General features: G+C 53.2%; 1 pseudogene; it reads right to left on the minus strand.

The window, feature by feature from the left end:
• Nucleotides 1–9,484: 9,484 nt before the first annotated feature.
• LOC119319059 lies at nt 9,485–19,319 on the minus strand (annotated as a pseudogene).
• Between the last annotated feature and the right edge of the window lie 817 nt (nt 19,320–20,136).

The raw sequence follows: 20,136 nt of genomic DNA on the forward strand, positions 1-20,136 counted from the left end.
CTTTTGTGGATAATGTGTTGAAGTTACATGGCCCTCCTAAGATGATCATCTCAGATAGAGACAAGATATTCACTAGTAAGCTTTGGAAGGATATTTTCTCAGCTTGGAAAAGTGAATTGAGATATAGCACAGCTTACCATCCACAAACAGACGGCCAGACAGAAAGAGTAAATCAGTGTGTTGAAACCTATCTCAGGTGCATGGCCAGCACAGAACCAGAAAAATGGAGTTCCTGGTTATCTTTAGCTGAGTATTGGTATAACACCACATACCATACTGCTATTAAGATGTCTCCATTTCAAGCTCTCTATGGGTTTGTCCCTCCCATGATTTCTGAATTAGTTGTGCCTGGCCTAGAAGATGAAGAAGCTCATGATTTCCTAGCTGCCAAACAACAAATGCTGGAGCAACTTAGAGTAAATTTACAGCAAGCCCAAAACAGAATGAAGAAATGTGCAGATCTCAAACGAAAGGAAAGAGTATTTGAGGTGGGAGATATGGTGTATCTGAAAATGGCACCATATCGTCTGGCAGCTTTTGGATTCAGGGGTGCTCTGAAACTACAATACAAATATTATGGTCCATTTGTGATTGTACAAAGGATAGGCAACTCTGCTTACAAACTACAGTTTCCAGATCATGTCAAAATTCATCTAGTTTTTCATGTGAGCCAATTAAAAAAGCACATTGGTCCAACCTCCATACCTAGTGAAAACCTTCCAATGGTAAATCAAGATGGCACTATCAAAATGGGTCCAGCAGTGGTTTTACAAGTCAGACAGGTTCCTCGGCATAATGTTCCTGTGGTGCAATGGTTAATACAGTGGCAAAATCTTTCAGAAAAGGAAGCCACCTGGGAGGACGCAGACTTCATTAAGTACACCTTCCCAGAATTCTTCAAGATCACCACAGAGACTTGGCGCAAGGCAGCTCGCACGCCGTGAGGACACGTCGAAGCTTACAAGGGGGCATTGTCAGGACTGGCTGTCAAAGATTCAGTAAACACCTTCAGTCTTCAATTAGCGAGCTGTAGCAATTCAGACAATACCGCTTCGGCAGCAACGGACGGCTACAATGACTCCGTCGTCACCTCGCATCTCCACCGCCCGATGACCGTTACCGTTACTGTAGCATTTCAGTTACTTTACCGCTACTCCGGTTACTTTACAACTAGAGGTTAAAACCCTGCTTATAACCAGCCGGGATGTGGCTGGAAAGGCATGGTGAATTCCATTTGCTATGACGGGCTTGAACCCTAAACACCATAGTTCCTCTTATAGCTCAATATACATCTGAGATCTCAAATTACTCTGCCAATTTCCTGTTCTTAATCCCTAGTAGCGATCGCAATTCCTCTTTGGTCCTGACACTGTCGATGGGAGAGCGGCGGAGGAAGGTCGACGACGGGGTAGGTTGGTGAAGGATGGAGACGGCGGGTCTCAACAGGTACGGAGCCATCCTGCCGCGCGCGTCGCCGGCGAATCGGAGCTGACGTTGCCGTGTCGGTACGAATGGGCGAGGGGGGAGAAAGGATGGTGGAACCGACAGTACCTGGGACACAACCCAAACCTTTTTTTGCGATGGTAAAAGAGTTTTATTCCTCATTCAGCTCCTCCACACAAGGAGGGCCCTGCCCAAGCCATACAGCTGTAGTTCTCCCTGTACGACTATACATAGCCAAACGATCTGCTACCCTATTTTGTTCTTGTCTAATTTTCAAAGAAATAAACTCTCTTTCACCCAACAGATGACGAATCTCCGCAACTAGGTGGCCATATGCCGAACGGGATAGGCTCTCTCCTAACAAAGCTGAAAGAGCCTGAGAGGAATCCGATTGAACGATGATAGGAAGATTGCAATGCTGAATTGCCAATGCCATTCCGTGCATTATTGCATGTAGTTCCGCCTCGAGCGCATCATTGCAATTAAAGATATATCGGTAGGCTGCAAAGATAACCGAACCATCATGTCTTCTTAGTATCATGACTGCTGCCGCTGATTCATCCGAAGCTAAGAATGACCAATCGACCGAAAGCGCGGCTTGGCCCTCCGCTGGTCGCGGCCATGGTAACTGCACTGCCGCACCGCGCTGCCTGATTGGGTCTTCACATTTCATTGGCATCTTCCCCTTGATGATCTCCTCAGTAGAGTGCCTCCACGCCAGCTGTAATGAGTGCATATAGCTTTGGAGGTAGTCAGTCGTTACTGCCGGAGCCGGTACCTCTTTGCCATGCGCCAGATCCGACCGCAACGTCCATATCCTCCAGATTAACATGATAGTGCAATCCCGCATAGCATCATCACAGTGCATAAGGATATTCAGAAGCCATTCTTTACCTGCATGTCGTAGCAGTATAGGATCAGGGAGGTTCCATAGTGAGCGCATCTGCGTCCACACTGCTCGAGCATGATCACATGTAACCAGCGCATGGAAGCTGGTCTCTGTTTCCGTACCACAGAGAGGGCATGTATCATGCGTGGATATGTGCCTATATTTCTTGCATTGGTTAGTAGCTAACGCACCTGACACCACCTTCCACGCCATGATTTTCATTTTGAGCGGCACCCGAGCATCCCACACTCACCTCCATATGGTCCTGTGTCCATTAGGGCTAGTGCTAGACGATCCCCCCCCGATTGTGTCACCTGGGTCTCTACTGCTAGATGACAGGCGCTCTTAACACTAAACAACCCGCTCTTCTCTGGAAACCAAGACAGAAAATCCTGACCTTGTCGTGGTGACGTCCGGATCTTGATGATTTCGCGTATGTCCATATCCCAGAAGTATTGCCGTAACATCTGCATATTCCATGCACCTGCCTCATCAAGGAAGTCCGCAACCCAATTATATCTGCAGTTCCTCTTTGGGGTGGTCGGTTTGAAGTCATGCCTCCTCGGAATCCAAGGATCCCTCCAAGTCTTGATTAGCGATCCATCACCCACCCGCCATATAAGACCCTTCTTCAACAGCTCAAGTCCAAACATAATTCCCTTCCACACAGCAGACGAGCTAGAGGGGGAGACTGTATCGAGCAGATTTCCATTGGGATAATATTTAGCCCGGAGTAGGCGTGCACATAAGCTGTCCGGGCTATCAAGCAATCTCCAGGCTTTCTTTGCAAGTAATGCCTGGTTAAACGCCCTCATATCTCTGAATCCCATGCCTCCCATGTCCTTGGGCAGAATCATTTTCTCCCACCTAAGCCAAGCCATTTTCGTCTTGCCTTGTTCAACTCCCCACCAGTACTGTCTCATCATACATGTTAGATCATCACACACAGAAGCCGGTAGCCGGAAAACACTCATAACATACATGGGAATTGCTTGTGCCACCGCCTTGATCAAGATTTCTTTATTCCCCGATGAGACATATTGCTCACTCCAATCAATTAATCTCTTCCTCAGTCTTTCCTGTAGTGATTCAAATTGCCCCTTATGCACTCTACCTTCCGGAACTGGAAGACCGAGATACTTTGGCTCGAACACCTGTTGCGTAACCTCAAGTGTGCTCTTGATTTCATCTACCTCCACAGTCGAACAATTTTTTGAAAAAAGGATGGAACACTTCTCTAGGTTAATGAGCTGACACGTTGCTGAAGTATAAGTGTTCAACAGTCCCTTGACAATGCCCGCTTGCTGGCTAGACGCTTCAAACATCAACATAGTATCATCCGCAAAAAGCAGGTGGGAAATAACTGGTGCACCACGACAGATAGACACTCCCCTCAGGGACCCTTCCTCCACTGATTTTGAGAATAAAGCAAATAGGGCATCAGCAACAAAAAGAAATAAGAACGGTGATAAAGGGTCACCTTGCCTCAGTCCTCTAGAAGGGATGAAACTCTCAAGCAGTTGTCCATTGAATTTGACAAAATATTTGACTGACTTCACACAAACCATAATCCACGAGATCCACTGTTGGGCAAAGCCCCATTTGCCAAGAGCTTTCTCCAAAAAGTCCCAATCGACACGATCATATGCCTTCGACAGATCAAGCTTGTAAGCACACGCTGCCTGTCTAGTCTGTTTCAATGATTGAATATGATGAAGGCATTCAAAAGCAACTATAGAATTGTCAGAGATAAGCCTCCCTGGGACAAAGGCACTCTGATTTTCTGATATTAACTCCGCAAGCATCGGCCTTAGCCTGTTCACCAAGCACTTTGAAACGATCTTATAGATAACATTGCATAGGCTTATCGGTCTAAAATCCTTGAGTTCCTTTGGGAAAGGAACTTTCGGAATAAGAACGATAGCTGTGTCATTCACCCCATCAGGCATAATTCCTGTCTTAAAGAACTCCAAAACTGCTGCTATAATTTCAGCTTTCATCACGGCCCAATTTCTTTGGAAGAATCTAGCCGGGAGACCGTCTGTTCCTGGCGCTTTAAGCGGGCCGATTTGAAAAAGAGCATCCGACACCTCCTCCTCCGAGAAGGGTGCACAAAGTAAAGCGTTCATACCTTGAGTAACCTTTGGTGCAATAACCTCCAAGACACTCTCTGGCGTCAAAGTTGGGTCCTTGGTATACACCTCCTTAAAATAGGACATGGCCATACGCTGCATATCCATCGGGACCGAGCACCACGTGCCATCCTGTCGCCGGAGACGTTGAATATAATTCCTACGAGCCCGCCACACAGCACGCCGGTGGAGGTATGCCATATTGCGTTCTCCTTCTTTGAGCCACGTGATCCGCGATCTCTGCAACCAAAGCATTTCCTCCCTATAGAGGAGTTCATCTAGCTGATGCATTTTTTGTTTGATCAAGTTCCTGTACGCATCATAAAGTTGCAGGTCTGCCAATTCCGCTCGTAGCTTTCCAGATCTGATATGACATGACCGAAGTTTTCTTTACTCCAAGATCTCATCTTGTTCATCATCTCTTTCAGTGCGTCCCGAACCGCACCTAAGTTCCCAGCTGGGCGACTGCGCTCCCAACTATCCGCCACCACCGGAGATAGACCAGGGTGCCTCTCCCACATGATTTCATAGCGTGACGCCGGTCGAGTTCTCGGTGGTGCTGAAAGTAAATGGACAAGGACCGGGCAGTGGTCTGAGCAAGACGTCGCAAGGTGCACCACCTGTGAGAGAGGGAACAAATCCTTCCATGCCTCATCCGCACAAGCCCTATCCAGGCGAACCCTTACATTCCTCACACCATACTGGCCATTATCGTATGTGAAAGGAACGCCACTGAACCCAAGATCCATCAATTCACATACTACCAGACAATCACGAAACACTTGCATTTGATTTTCAGAACGCTGAGATTGAGAAAAGTGCTCATGTTGCCACATAGCTTCGTTAAAATCGCCACACACTAACCACGGTTCCGCATAAACTGCCCTAAGGTTAGATAGTGTGCTCCACATGCGATGTCGATTCTCCACTCTGGGCTCGCCATACACAAAGGTTGTCCTCCATGACTTATCATTAGCTGCATCCACTATCCGCACGTCAATGTACCATGCACAAGCATCTAAGACTGTTACTTGCAGACTCTCATCCCAGTACAGAGCCAGGCCACCACTCAGACCCTGGCTCGATACCCCCGCAAAACCCTTCATCTGTAATCTCCACTTAAGACGCTCCATCTTACTTGAGGCTTGTCTAGTTTCAGACAAGAATATAAGCCCCGGGGAATTGGCTTTAGAGAGGGCCAAAACCTCGCGAATTGTCCGGCGGTCCCCCCCCCGGCAGTTCCAACATAACAAACTCACTGTGCTCGCCGGTCCTCCCCCAAGGAGGCCGCTGATCTATCGCCAGATATGTTATCTGAGTTAGTTTTAGCTCTCTTACTTCCATTGCTGCTACTAGGAGAGTTGGTGCCATCATCCTCTCCTTTCCCAAGTGTCAACGCAAGAGCATCATCCTTTGGTTTCTGGGCACCATGCACCGCATCAGCACTTACCACATCCAAGGCTAATCTCTTCCTGGCCGCCGGATCCACCTGCATGGAGGTGCGGCCAGTTTTTGATGGACTTGTAGCTGTATCTAAAGTTTCAGGATCAACCGTCCCCTTCCCTGCCTTATTCACCTGCTGGGGTGTGGCCTCATATTGCCGTGTGCCTTCTCTTGCAGGCATTTCCTCCTGACGCTGTCTGTTAGGGCCATCAGCGTATAGCCACGCCCCGTGTTTCTTGTCCTTTTCCTCATGAATGCCATTGCCACAGTCTTTGTACTCATGTCCAATTAAGCCGCAGATGCTGCAAAAACGGGCCAACTTCTCATAACGAACCAAAAGCACCTGCCTCTCCGCGCCTCGGACAATGCTGACAAATTTTGTTAGAGGCTGGCTGATATCATGGCGGATGTGAATTCTTACATAATCTCCTCTAGTATTTCCATTAAGCCTCATCTCCAGAATCTCACCCGAATTCCGCAGCAGATGTTGCACAATCTTTTCCTTACAGAACCCTTCCGGGAGTTTGTGGATTTGTAGCCAGATTGGCATGAAAACCATTGGAACTTCCTCGGTCTTAGTGAAACCATCATATGGACACATTAACACAAGCATATTCCTGAACAGCCATGGCCCTTGATCGAGCATGCGCTCCCAATCACCCAGACAGGAAGCTTGCACGACGAATAGATTCGGTCCAACCGGCCGAAACCTAACCGGCTGGGCTGTATTCCACGCCGCGCGCATCTCCCTGTAAAAAGTTGTCTGGCTGAAGGACTTGTCACTATGAACCCTAGCTAGGGCGAGCCATCTGACACTTTCGTTGATTTCAGGATCATCCTCATCGATAACCAGGTCATCGAATTCTTCTTCTTGCAAGTTCAACTGTTCCAGAAAATCTCCCAGATCCGACTTCACAGCAGCGCTACCACCTTCGCTTGTTCCCGATTGGGCATCCGCCGCCGACGCCATCGCGATCTGATCGACGGAGAAGACGGGCACGAACCCTATGAGAGGGGGTGAGTATTTAGCTGCGTAGGACTCGCTGGCGCTTGCCCGCCAGGGAGGAGGAGTTGGTGTTGGATAGGGACTCGCCAGCGATCCGATCGCCAGGAGGACAGGAACCCTAGCCGCAGCGTAGGGGAAAAAAAGTCTCTTTTTATGGCCACAACCCAAACCTGATATTTCGTTTGCCTACTATGGTCTCGGCCCGCAATATTTCGGTGCTTTTTTTTCACTAATGCCAAGAATACGCCACGACATCTCATATTTTTATACTTCCTCCGTTCTAAATTACCCCCTCCATTCTGAATTACTTGTCGCGGGTATGGATGTATCTAGATGTATTTTAGTTTTAGATACATCCATTTCTGTGACGAGTAATTCGGAGGGAGTACTTGTCGCAAGTATGAATGTATCTAGATGTATTTTAGTTCTAGATACATCTATTTTTGCGACGAATAATTTGGAACGGAGGGAGTAGAAGTTAGAAGACAATTACAAGAGACTATCTCTCGCTGCGAACAGCAAGCAACTGTAGAACACCATTACACACATTTCGAGCATGTTTGGATTGCAGCCGCTGCCTGCCCTACCAATTTTTTGGTCGTTGACTGCTACCATGGCCTTAGTTTGGATCAACGCGAATGAATTGCAACCATGCCAATTTTTTGGTCGGCCTGTTCAGATTTTCTGCCAACGCGTTGGTGAGATCGGGGCGGCAAAAACCTTCGCCAAAACTTTGGCAAGCCTATTTTGGCGGGGTTAGCTGGGGCGTCATCCAAACAGTCCCTTCAACGCAACGCAAAGAGCCTGTCCTAAGCAAAACATCAAAGCCGCGTCTCGACCGACACCAGTCACCTCGTAGAGCAACAATTGCAACCTGACCTTCCTTGTTGATGCACCAACCACTCTTGAATACATAAAACGAGATGGCGAGTGGGTGGCGGGACTCAGATGGTCCTGAAAAAGCCATTGTCTTTGACTCACCGACTACGGCATGCATTGCGCCGATGAAGATCTACCTGCACCAGCGGCAAGCACCGAAGAATCGCAACACAAAACCTCCAAACCGTGTCTCCCCACGCGATGCTCCCAACACAGTAACGACGCCAAGACGCCGCCATCACCGATCCGGAACGAATCTCGGCTTTCGCCCGGAGACAGCAATCCAAGAGAGAAAGGGGAGATGCCAGCACACCTCTGCGACTCCCCCAAAAAGGGAAACGACACCCACATGTGCCGTTGTCACCGGCACCGACTGAATCGGGTAGAATTTTCATCCGTAACGTCAATCACCTCCATCCTTGCACACCAGATTGAGGCCACTGTCCATGATGGGTCACTCCGCCACCACCGTAACACCACATTGGCCGCATCCCTGAGCCCCAGATCCCTGAGGCCTCCGCATTGGCTTCCCCCATTACCGCACCCTCCGCTGATGCCCGGGATATCCATGGCTTCATGACCTGCCACCGCTCTTCGCACGACCACCGTGCACGGCTGCCGGAGGTCGGTTTTCACCGAGGGCACGCACCAGAGCAACACAACGAGGGCGACTATGTGCTGGTATACATGGCGTTGTGAGTGATCAAGATCTGGTGGTGAGGCTGCACACATCGCGACACCAGCTGGCCCACGAGCTCAATGTTGCCTCGACAATCGCAAGCACGAGACAGTGGCTGAGATGGCGGATCCAAACCTTTGCTCACGATGACGCGAGCACTTCGTCGGCGAATCCCTGTTCTAGTACGTCGCCCAAGTTTAGGATGGCAGCTCCCTCGCAATTGGCATCACCGGACAACCCGCACGACCTTACTATCGTTGTCGTAACTTCATACTTACTGGGATCATAATGCACGTGGTGAACCTTAACGCAAACTCGATGTGCTGGCGCCGAGAGTGCTGCCGAGGGCAAGGCTGCCGGCGGTGGCGGAATGTGCGCCGTAGGGCCGCCAGCCAGAGGGGCGTACATCGCTGACGACATATGTGCTATCCTCATCCGCACTAGGAGGCACAAGCAACAGCGATCAGAGGGGTTTATTGGCTCTACAGCTACTCTGTCACAAGGTTCAGGATCTTCCGTTCCTTTTCAACAACAGCAAGACAAACTCACACCACGAGACCAGGCTACCCTGCCGGAACACAGCAAACTTAGTAATGCACAAGGCCATTCCATTCCAGCCAGTACTCACATTGCAAGCTTGTTTCATACCAACACTTGAAGCACAGACTCGAAGAAAATCCTTGTCTACCAAATGCTATACTACATAGGAGGATACTGCGTGATCCAGCAAACCGCGCTTGCGAAACTTAGCAACCAGAAAGTTAAACGACATCTTCCATACCGCAAAAGTGCAAAACTGAACTCTCCTTGTCAAGATACCACTAGCCAAGCTACAAGTTCAAGAGGCACCCCAAGTTTCCATGGCCGCGAGTAAGCACAGCCGCCTGAATACTCCTCAGCACATTGTGCACACGCTCGAGACAGACCACTATCACCAGACAGTTAGATTCATGGCTCTAAAAGGCTACGTAACATAGTTCAGTAGACGAAGCTACGCCACATGCACATGGAGGCTAGATTTCTGATTGCGCCTCTGACGACGGCTTGTCCTTCTTCTCTGGCCCAAAGATGTAGAACGCAATGGTGGCAGGGATAAGGACACACGACAGCTTCTTTTGCCGCTGCTGGCTGCGCTCGAAGCTGCACGTTGGAAAAGGAGCCGCGAATTTGAATATAAGGGAACCACATGTGTGCTTATACATATCCAAAAACAACAATGATCTGCATGCTTTACCGTCTCTCATGCTCCAGCAGAATTTCCATGTGTTTATTCACCTCCTCCAAGTTGCAGTCATCTCCTCCAAATCCTGCATGCAGGCCATACAGCACCCCTGCATGCAAATAGAAGTAGATTCAGTGAGACAGAAATGAAGCAGCTGATTATACCGGATGCTAGTGCATTTCTTAAATTTCCAAGACATTTCTTACATTACATTTTGTTTCAAGCTGCAAGTCATCACATCAGAGACAATCCAAGTTCACAAACCCCCTACATAGGGTTTTCTCTGTTCACCATGTTACATTAAGGATATCACTAGTTTATCCTATTGGCAACCAACGCGCTTTCAGTCATCGTCTAGCCATAGTGCATTCTTTTATATAGGTTGGTTGGTGGTTGAGCACTACCATTGTGATCTGGTTCACTACTTACATGCTACAGGAGAACCCTACTGAAATATATTTGAAACTAGCTATAAAATATGCATTACTAAGGAGAATAAGTTAATTCAACCAGTGGGAGTTGTATCCTGAACTATGTTAATTTTTCCTTAGGAAAACCGTAATCTGACAATTAAGTTTTAATAAATCTAGTTTAAACAATTTCTCCATATGGATTTATTTGATGGTATATTATAAAGCAGATAATTTATTTATAATTATATATGCCATTACGGTTATCAACACCTCGAACAACACTTTAGATAAAGATAGTCATGCTCAGGCAGCATCCTTAGACTTCTCTAGCAATTGGAATATGCAGAGACAAGTCCCAAAAGGCATTGTTATGTGCCTAACAATCATTAGTGAACTGGCCAGAAAGGAAACATGGGATTCAGTTTCCATCCTCGTGACTTATGCAATTATACTTGGAGATAGTAATTAATATTGACAAGGCCCTTCCTTGGCCGGTTAGAATAGATCCTCAGAGCAAAGGAGTTGATCTTCACAGTTTAATGTGTAGTAAAATTGGTGCATTAACGGAACAAATGCTAAAAAATTCGTTATTTACTCCTCACTGTTTTTTATACAGTCAGATTTGAAGCTGCAGTTGGTTGACTATCTACTCCTTACTGATATCCAATGTTTGCACATCAGAAATTTTAGAAGTACCTTCAGATTTCATAGCTCAGTCTGAAATTCACTGGTGAAGCAAGTCCCCACCCGTTTGGGGTACCAGAGAGACTGGAAGTATGTAGTTGAATGTGTTTTAGATCAATGTTTGCCATTTTCAAAATTGATGCTGAAGCTAAACTGAACAGTAAAATAGGGCTATATAATTTTGAATGTTTTTTTGCATCAATTACCCTGCAGATGTTACAGCTACAACATAAACTTCTTCTTTTGTTATATTCAGGCTTTGCAACACGTAGCTTTAGCTTTGCAGATTTTTTCAGTGGCTTATTATTTGAGCTGATGATCGGGAATCAGCCTTATGTTTTAGTCCAGAAATACTTGCATTTTTTACCAGAATCTGCTTGCCATGTCTATTTTGGTTTTAGAATATTGCCACTTGCTAAGATAAGTGTGCCTAATTTATAGACGTCAAAAGCAAAGCACGGTACAAATGCATGTAATTGTGTGCTCAGCTGTTTATTGATGAGTGATGACCAATGAAATTATGTAGGTCTACATACATTTCACACATCTTCACAATCCAGACAAACTATCTATGCAACTACTCAACCGCGCGGTGTGTCGCCGCGCGCCAACCGGGTGGGGGCGGGGGGCGGGGAGGGGGTTACCTTTGTGTCGGGTGGTAGGTGCGACATATGCCAACGGGTGGCTTATCATTGTGGGAGTCAGTAAGACGTCGCCGGTGCCTGGAAACGGGATGAGGCGAAGACATGCACGCCGGCGAATCTTACCCAGCTTCGGGGCTCTCCGTGGAGATAACACCCCTACTGCTGCTCTGCGGGGTCTCCATATGATCACTAGATGGACAAGTAGCTACACAATGCTCCTTGAGCTGTTCGGTGGGAGGAGGAAGAAGGGCACGGCTAGCTTGCTTCTTCTCCTTGTGTGGTGTCTAAAACTAGCTGGGGGTCTCCCCCTTTGCATGGGTGCCCCGGGGGGTTTATATAGGCCTACCCCCCGGGGGTACAATGGTAATCCGACTAGGCGCGGGGCCCAGCCGTCTGTGACTGCGCTCGTCGGCTTCTGCGCCGGCCGCTGGGGCCCGCCGACTGGTGGGTCCCGCCGGCTGCCGGCTCCTCGGTCGACAGGCAGGCCCCACTGTCCGGGACCTGGTCGGCAGCTGGCTACTGTTGCTCCATCTTGGTGACGTGGGCTTCGTCGTGGTAGGCCTGGATACAGTACCGCCGCCCGGCGGGCGATTACTGTAGCCTCACCACGTCTTGTCTCCTTAATGGGGCGTCTCCTTCGCGGAAGATGGCAAGCCGGCTGCGGGGAGCCGACTCTCTCTTCGGCCGACTGGGGAGGTGTGGCCGCCTTCGGGTGTCTCTCTGCCCGAAGGGACCCACCGCCCGTGGGCCGCGCTGGTAGTCCGTCGTGGATGGCGTCAGGGTCGGCATGGCAAGAGTGTTGCGCCGGGCGGGTCATGGTCACCCGTACGGCGCACTGTGCCGATCGTGCTCCAGGATTTGGGGGTGGCAGGCTTTACTGTAGCCACGCCCCGTCTCATCGCCGCTAGGTGGATGCAAACTTTGAGGGTATGGTCTCGACCGCTTTATGGGAGCCAGCTTCTTGGAGTCGGCCTCCTCGCGGCCGGCTTCTCGAAGTCGGCCCTCCCATGGCTTTCTTCATGAGGGCTAAAGTCGGGCCGCCTTCCGAAAGCCGGCCTGGATGACAGCCAGCAAGGGGAAGGCGGCCCCATGTCTTGGATTCTTGAGAGCCGGACGGGCTCGTAATTTTTTCAGAAGGGCCAGGGGAAGCCGGCTAGGCTACCCATGGCTATTTACTCCGACAGTAGTCCCCGAAGCTGATCGAGCTTCGAGGCGGACAAAGGGACGAGAAGCTTGGTCAGCTTCCTACCCTGAAGAGCCGGCTTTGCTGGTGTATGCCGATTTCGGGGAGCCCTGCGTCTTGCAGGCGGGAAAGTGGTCGACCCGCGTGCTGACCGCCGGCCCTCCCGCGGGCCACGTGGCAGCGAGACCCTGCCAGCGCACGCGCGCGACGGGACGCCACCGCAGGCCCGGGCCCGCCACTCCTAGGCCTCGGCTCGAACGCTGATCTTCTGCGGCCCAGGTGGACCGCTCGCCTTCCCGTGGCGATTTTATTTCGCTGTTAGGGCGCAATAAACGCGGGACGTGGGGGAGTGGGCACGATCGATCCCCACGTTTCCCCACGCCGCGCCTCCTCGGCTCCGCCACGCGAGCCTATAAGTAGGGGGAGGAGGGGGAGAGACAGAGGTTCGCACGCTCTCTCTCGCTCTGCCCCTTCTCGTCCTCCTTTCTTCCTCTCGTTGCCGCCGCAGCCTCCCGTCTCAGCGCCACCGCGCCGCCACATCGTCTTGCTCCCATGGCGCTGTCGAGCTCGTGGGATGGCTCCAACGTCCATGAGGACCATGTTGAGTTCCTCCGCCAGACTCGGCGCCTGCCCGACGCCAACCTCGTGTGGGTCCGCCTGGCGCCAGAGACGGAGATCTCACCGGCACCGGAGGAGGGCGAGCGAGTCGTCTTCCGCTCGCACTTCCTGCGCGGCTTCGGCCTTCCGGCGAGCAGATTCCTGCGCTCCTTCCTCGAGTTCTACAATCTTCAGCCGCATCACCTCACGCCCAACACGGTGATGCTGCTGTCGGCCTTCGTCTCTCTCTGCGAAGGTTTCTTGGGGCTGCTCCCCACGCTGGAGCTCTGGGGGGAATTCTTCCAGAGCAAACTCGGCACCGTCGTCGCAGGCGTGCCCGCCCCCTGCGGGGCCTACATCGCCATGTGGAGGTCGGGCGAGAACAACCCGTTCCCGTCCATCCCCCTGATCCAGTCGGTGAAGATCTGGCAGAAGTCGTACTTCTACGTGAAGAACGTCACCCAACAAGGAGACCACGTCAACCTGCCGGCTTACGTAGCCGGCCCGCCGGCTGGGAGGCAGCCCTCATGGAGTTTCCGGTCCAGGTCACTGTCTCAGGCCGGGAACGCTGCCGTCTCCCGGCTTCGGGTGATGATCCAGTCGAAAGGCCTGAGCGGGCCGACTTGGTGGCCGCCTTCGTGGAGCGCCAGATACTTCCTCTCCAAAGCCGGCCCCACATGATGTGTCAGATGAGCGGCCGCTTCGAACCAAGCCGGCTGAGCACCAGGGAGATGCCTCATGCGGAGGTGTCGTACATGGTAAATTATATCTCCAATTGCAAGCTCGCCGAGGACTGGCGATACGGCAAGGTGCCGTATTCTCGCGCCAACCCTCCGCCCGTGGTAAGCTTTTCTCTCTTTCTTCTTTTTGTTGGTAGCCGGCTTTATGATGGTCGGCTTCTGATCGGTCGGTTCTTCTTAGCAGTACCCCCCTTCTTTAGCAAGACCCCCCTTCTTTCGCCGACGATCGGGGCAGTAGGGATAGAATGCCAGTACGTCCCCGACCGCACGGTGGACGACGTCGACGACCGGGATTTGGGGGCGACTGCCATGGAAGACGCCGTCGTGGGGGACGACGCCGAGCCCGGAGGCACAGGGCTTACCGCCAGCTTCGAGGACTGGCCGGATGATGCCGAAGCCGAAGTCGCCCCGCGTCGCCAGCCGGCGGCCGACCATCAGGGCGCGGGCTCGTCCACCGCGCCGGCTGCCAGCGGCGGCGCACAGAAGCGCTGGGCCGCGTCAATCCTCTTTGGCAGTCGGCCGAAGAAGTCCAAAGCCTCCACCGCGGCGACCAAACGAGATGAGGCGGCCGCGAAAGTGGCCCGCTTCCACAAGGCGGTGAAGCAGCCTCAGGCGGTCTCAGCGTGAGTCGTCGATTGCCTGGTCGCATGCTTTTCATCGTTCTCTCCTGTTCAAACATTCTTCCTAACCTTTTCCCGCTCGCTGGACAGGGCGCCGCTTTCCCTTGAGCGGGGTCCGGGCGGCTCCGTAGTTGGGCCGACCGGAGGGTCTTCGGGCTCCCGCCGCGTGGACCCCCGCGCCGACCTTAGGGAGGCCACGGAGCGGAACGCCCGTGAGGCGGCGGAAAAAGCGGCCGCCCAGGCGGCGAGGGAGCAGGCCGGCGCGGCAGCCAAGGCCCAAGCAGAGGCGGCAACCGCGGAAATGGAGGCGGAGGGTTCACGTAACCAGCCTCTGCTGCTCGCCATTCCCCTCCGAGCTGTGGCCCCTGACACCCCATTGCCCCTGGCGGAGGAAATCGTCCAAGACCCCCCGCTGATGGAGAGGAGGGAGGACCTCGTGGTCTTCGCGGGGAGAGCACCGCCGACAGCGCCAACCGGAGCGGGCCAAGGCGGCCAATCGTCAGCGGCGCCAGAGGAGCCGGCCGGGGGTGAGCCAGAGGACGGAGCCGGCTTCGAGGTGCAGCCGGTGACGCGTCGGCGCGCAGGGGGAGGCGCCGCTCCACCGGAATCGCGCCGAGTTGCGGGCGCCGGCCAGTCGGCGGAGGCTCTGGAGGCGGCCAGCACCGCCACGTCCGAGTGGACTCCCAGCGGGGGGACTGGCGAGCTGAATGTGGCGGCTCAAGAGGTCCGGAGCCGGCTTCAAGCTCAGGCCGCCCTGCTGCAGCAGTACGCCCAGGAGTTCCTGTCGACGCGGGCCGCCATCCGGGTGAGTCTTTCATTCTTGGCCGCTTTAGTCTCTTGATTTCTTCCGTGGGGGCGCGTCAGCGCACCCACTGGATGTAGTCCCCGAGATTCGGGCCGACTGCTGAGTAGTCAGGTCGGATCTTTCTTGACGACTACCTTATTTTTGCTTCCTGTCTGAACTTCTAGGAATATCATAACTCCCGTGCTGCCGCCTTCAACTCCCAGGCTCAGGAGTTGGGTCGGAAGACCGACGACCTGGCCAACAGCCGAAGTAAGTGCTTGATCTTGTCTGTCTCCTGTGGGGGCGCGTCAGCGCACCCACTGGGTGTAGTCCCCAAGATTCGGGCTGACTGCTGAGCAGTCGGGTCGGATCTTCCTTGACGACTTTTTCCTTATTGGTTTTTTTTCTTTCGTCTTTCGTGCTTTCAGGGGCCAACACCGACTTGAGGAGGGAGCTCAGCGAAGCGCAGGCCGCCCTTCGTACCAAGGATGCTGAGTACGCTGCCTTGGTCCAGGAGCGTGACCGCCTGGCCAAGAAGCTGGCTGACCAAGAGGAGAGCCACAAGGCAGCCCTGCAGAAAGCGCGGGATAGCGAGGCCGCCCTGAAGGCAGAGTTTGAGACCGAGGCGGCGAGCTGGGCTGAGACCCGGCGAGCGCTGGATGAAGGCTTCGGCGGCATCAAGGACTTGATCAACGGTAAGCTGCCTTCCTCGCTCCTCTCCTGCCCCTTGCTGCCTGGTTTTTGGCCTGACTTGTGCTGCTGCCTATTTTCTTGTGCAGACTACTTTCCCGGCTACTCCGCCTTCGCCGCCCAAACCATCGAGGCCCATCGCGAGGCGCACCGTCAGGCGGGGGTCAACATCGCGCCGGACGCGAATCGGACGCTTGAGGAGCAGCTCTTGGCTGTCCAAGCGCGGCTGCAGCCGGCTCACCGGATGCTTCGCCGGCTCCAATGTGCCGGGGCGCAGGTGTTGGCCACCCTCTGGCCCGGCGAGACGATCCCCCGCACCCCAAGCCGGACTGCCGACTGGCTGGAGGTCGCAGTCGGTCGCTTTGAAGCTTGGAAGGCGTCGGCGGCCCGTCTTGGAGCCGGGCGGGCGTTGGAGTTCGTTCGAGCTTGGTACCCAGGGTTGAACCTGGACCAGTTGCGCACTTGGCGGCTGGAGGCCGACGCGGAGCTGGAGGAGGTGCGGCCGGCTATCGCCCAGCGTGCTTCGACGATAGCCGAGTGCACCGACATCAGCGTTTTTGCACCTGAAATCAATGATGACGGTGTTGCCCAGCCGGAGGAGTGGTTCGGGCTGAAACCCGGCGGTGGGCGAGGACTCGGCAGAGGAGATCGCCTCCAGCGACGAGGGCGAGGATGACGAAGAAGAGGACGGTGAAGACGTCGAGCCGGCTAGTGGAACAACCGGCCGGCCTCAGGCTGACCGTGCCTCCAGCAACGAGGCGCATGGAAGCGCGTCCTCTGCGGGAGGCGGTGATCAAGCCGAGGTTCGCAAGCCGGCCACTCCTTCAGCCGGCGCAACCATCTCCGCCGACCAGCCCGGCTCGTCGGTCGCTCCGCCAGCTTGACCTGCCGTCCTTATTTTTCCTGCTTGTTGCCTTTTGAACAATCTTTATTAAGCTTTCACAGTTCCACCCACTGGGGGTATATCCAAACTATGTTGAATGCTGGCCTCTTGGAGGTCTTTTATGTAAATATTATTATGTGCATGTTTGGTTTCCATTCGCATATGCTTTTTATCCTTAGCCTTTTTCCTTTGCCGCCTTCCCTCTTTGGGGAGGCAACTACTCGAGCTTTCTTGGATTGAAGTGAAGTGAATGGAAACCGGCCGGCCGGCTACTTTGGTAGTCGGTCAGTGGTAGGCGGCAAACCGGCTTTCGTTATATTAGTCCGTTGGTCCCTGGCCATTTTTCCTGTGGGCATCCTTTCCTGCTTTTGACTCTTGCCAGCCGGACAGCCGGTTCTTCGAACTGCGACTTTGGCAAGAGCTAAGCCTGGGTGTCGGCACACTACTTGTCTGACTGCGGGTAGGACTTCTAATATAACTCCAGTCGGCCAGTCCCCGGGCCGACTAGTCGAACCCGGTGCTGGACGGAACAAGTAAATGAAATGACAAGGTCATAAGCATGATACTTTTCATTCATAGATAAAAGATGGCAGTCCCCGAGCCCTCCTTGGGGGGCCTATTGTCTCGTATTTAGTACAAAAGTTAGCGTGATACATACTGCATTTCAACTGTAAAATCTTCGAAGGAGGTTGGCGTTCCATGGTCGTTCCGACTCCTTGCCGGAGTCGTCTCTCTTGCGTGCGTTGGTGGGGAAGGTGTCGAAGGAGGCCGTGTCGGAGTCGACATGCATCGGGTCGGTGGAGCCAACCGACTCCAGATCCACAGCGGGCTCGCTGGAGACATGGAGCTGGCCGAGGAGGTTGGCGAGGTGGTCGGTGCCCGCATCGGAGGCGAGCTCGTCGGAGATGAGGGTTTCGTCGAGGAGATTGGCGAGGCTGCTCGCCGCGCAGATGCTGGTGACGCCTTGCAGCGCGTCGTGGCAAGCGCCATCGGGCGTGCCGGGCTGGCTACGCTCGCTGGGGAGGAAGAGGGTTCCTGTCCAGAATAGGTCTCTGGACGACGGTGCACCTGGCCCCACGGTGGGCGCCAAATGTCGGGTGGTAGGTGCGACATATGCCAACGGGTGGCTTATCATTGTGGGAGCCAGTAAGATGTCGCCGGTGCCTGGAAATGGGATGAGGCGAAGACATGCACGCCGATGAATCTTACCCAGCTTCGGGGCTCTCCGTGGAGATAACACCCCTACTGCTGCTCTGCGGGTTCTCCGCATGATCACTAGATGGACAAGTAGCTACACAATGCTCCTTGAGCTGTTCGGTGGGAGGAGGAAGAAGGGCACGACTAGCTTGCTTCTTCTCCTTGTGTGGTGTCTAAAACTAGCTGGGGGTCCCCCCTTTGCATGGGTGCCCCGGGGGTTTATATAGGCCTACCCCCCGGGGGTACAATGGTAATCCGACTGGGCGCGGGGCCCAGCCGTCTATGACTGCGCTCGCCGGCTTCTGCGCCGGCCGCTGGGGCCCGCCGACTGGTGGGTCCCGCCGGCTGCCGGCTCCTCGGTCGACAGGCAGGCCCCACTGTCCGGGACCTGGTCGGTAGCTGGCTACTGTTGCTCCATCTTGGTGACGTGGGCTTCGTCGTGGTAGGCGTGGCTACAGTACCGCCGCCCGACGGGCGATTACTGTAGCCTCACCACGTCTTGTCTCCTTAATGGGGCGTCTCCTTCGAGGAAGATGGCAAGCCGGCTGCGGGGAGCCGGCTCTTTCTTGGGCCGACTGGGGGAGGTGTGGCCGCCTTCGGGTGTCTCTCTGCCCGAAGGGACCCACCGCCCGTGGGCCGCGCTGGTAGTCCGTCATGGATGGCGTCAGGGTCGGCATGGCAACAGTGTTGCGCCGGGCGGGTCATGGTCACCCGTACGGCGCACTGTGCCGATCGTGCTCCAGGATTTGGGGGTGGCAGGCTTTACTGTAGCCACGCCCCGTCTCATCGCCGCTAGGTGGATGCAAACTTTGCGGGTACGGTCTCGACCGCTTTATGGGAGCCGGCTTCTTGGAGTCGGCCTCCTTGCGGCCGGCTTCTCGAAGTCGGCCCTCCCATGGCTTTTTTCATGAGGGCTAAAGTCGGGCCGCCTTCCGAAAGCCGGCCTGGGTGACAGCCAGCAAGGGGAAGGCGGCCCCATGTCTTGGATTCTTGAGAGCCGGACGGGCTCGTAATTTTTTCAGAAGGGTCAGGGGAAGCCGGCTAGGCTATCCATGGCTATTTACTCCGACACTTTGTGTCTTCGACCCTCAGAGCACCACCCGAGGCGACGGAGCGGCGGAGGAAGGCCGACCCTCGCGGGGTCGGTCGGCGAAGGATGGCGACGACAGGACGCAGCAGGTACGGCGACATCCTTCCGATGTAGCGGGAGCGCCGCTGGCGATCGGAGGTGGCGTTGCCTCGACGGGGACGAGCGGCTGTGGCGACAGGGACGAAGGGCTGCCGGCGGGGATGGGTCGGTAGGGACAGACGGAAGGGGATCGCTTCGATGGCAATATCGCTGCAATTTCGCCGATTCGGCAGGGATACTTCAGACACGGGCCACTCTCGCGCGTGCTTCGGCCCATTGCACTGGAATCCTACGGGCTGTGGTTCCATAATCCATAGCGGGTCCAGAATAACCACCATTTGCTGTTTGCCCTTTGTCTCAATTTTTTTTCCTGTTTCCCCTTTAGCATTTTTCCAGAAAGAAGCATAGTTTTCACCGAAAGTGTTCTTCTGCTCCCGAGCTTAAACGAGCTTGGGTGAACAGTAAAAATTAAAAGAAAATCAAAAATAAAAAAAATCTGTTCTTTTTGGTAACTTTTGATAAAAGTTTTCTATGCTTGAAAATTTTCATCACCAAATGACATTCGTGGAAGTCATGCCAACAAAAATCAGTACTCCAAAATACTTTCAAAAAATAGCATTTTTTGAGTATCAATTTTTTTGGCAGAAAAATCAGTACTCCAAAATACTTTCAAAAATAGCATTTTTGAAGTATCATTTTTTTGCCACGACTTCCAGGAATGTTCATTCATGATAAAAAAATGAAATCACATCAAACATTTGTCAAAGGTTACCACAAAAGAATATTGGAATTTTTTGAATTTGTTACTATTTTTCACGATTTACTATTCACCAGGAGCATTCAAATTCCGGTGCAAATACTCCACGTCAAGTTTTCACC

Source organism: Triticum dicoccoides, chromosome 6A (genome assembly GCF_002162155.2).
Source record: "Triticum dicoccoides isolate Atlit2015 ecotype Zavitan chromosome 6A, WEW_v2.0, whole genome shotgun sequence".
NCBI lineage: Eukaryota > Viridiplantae > Streptophyta > Magnoliopsida > Poales > Poaceae > Triticum > Triticum dicoccoides.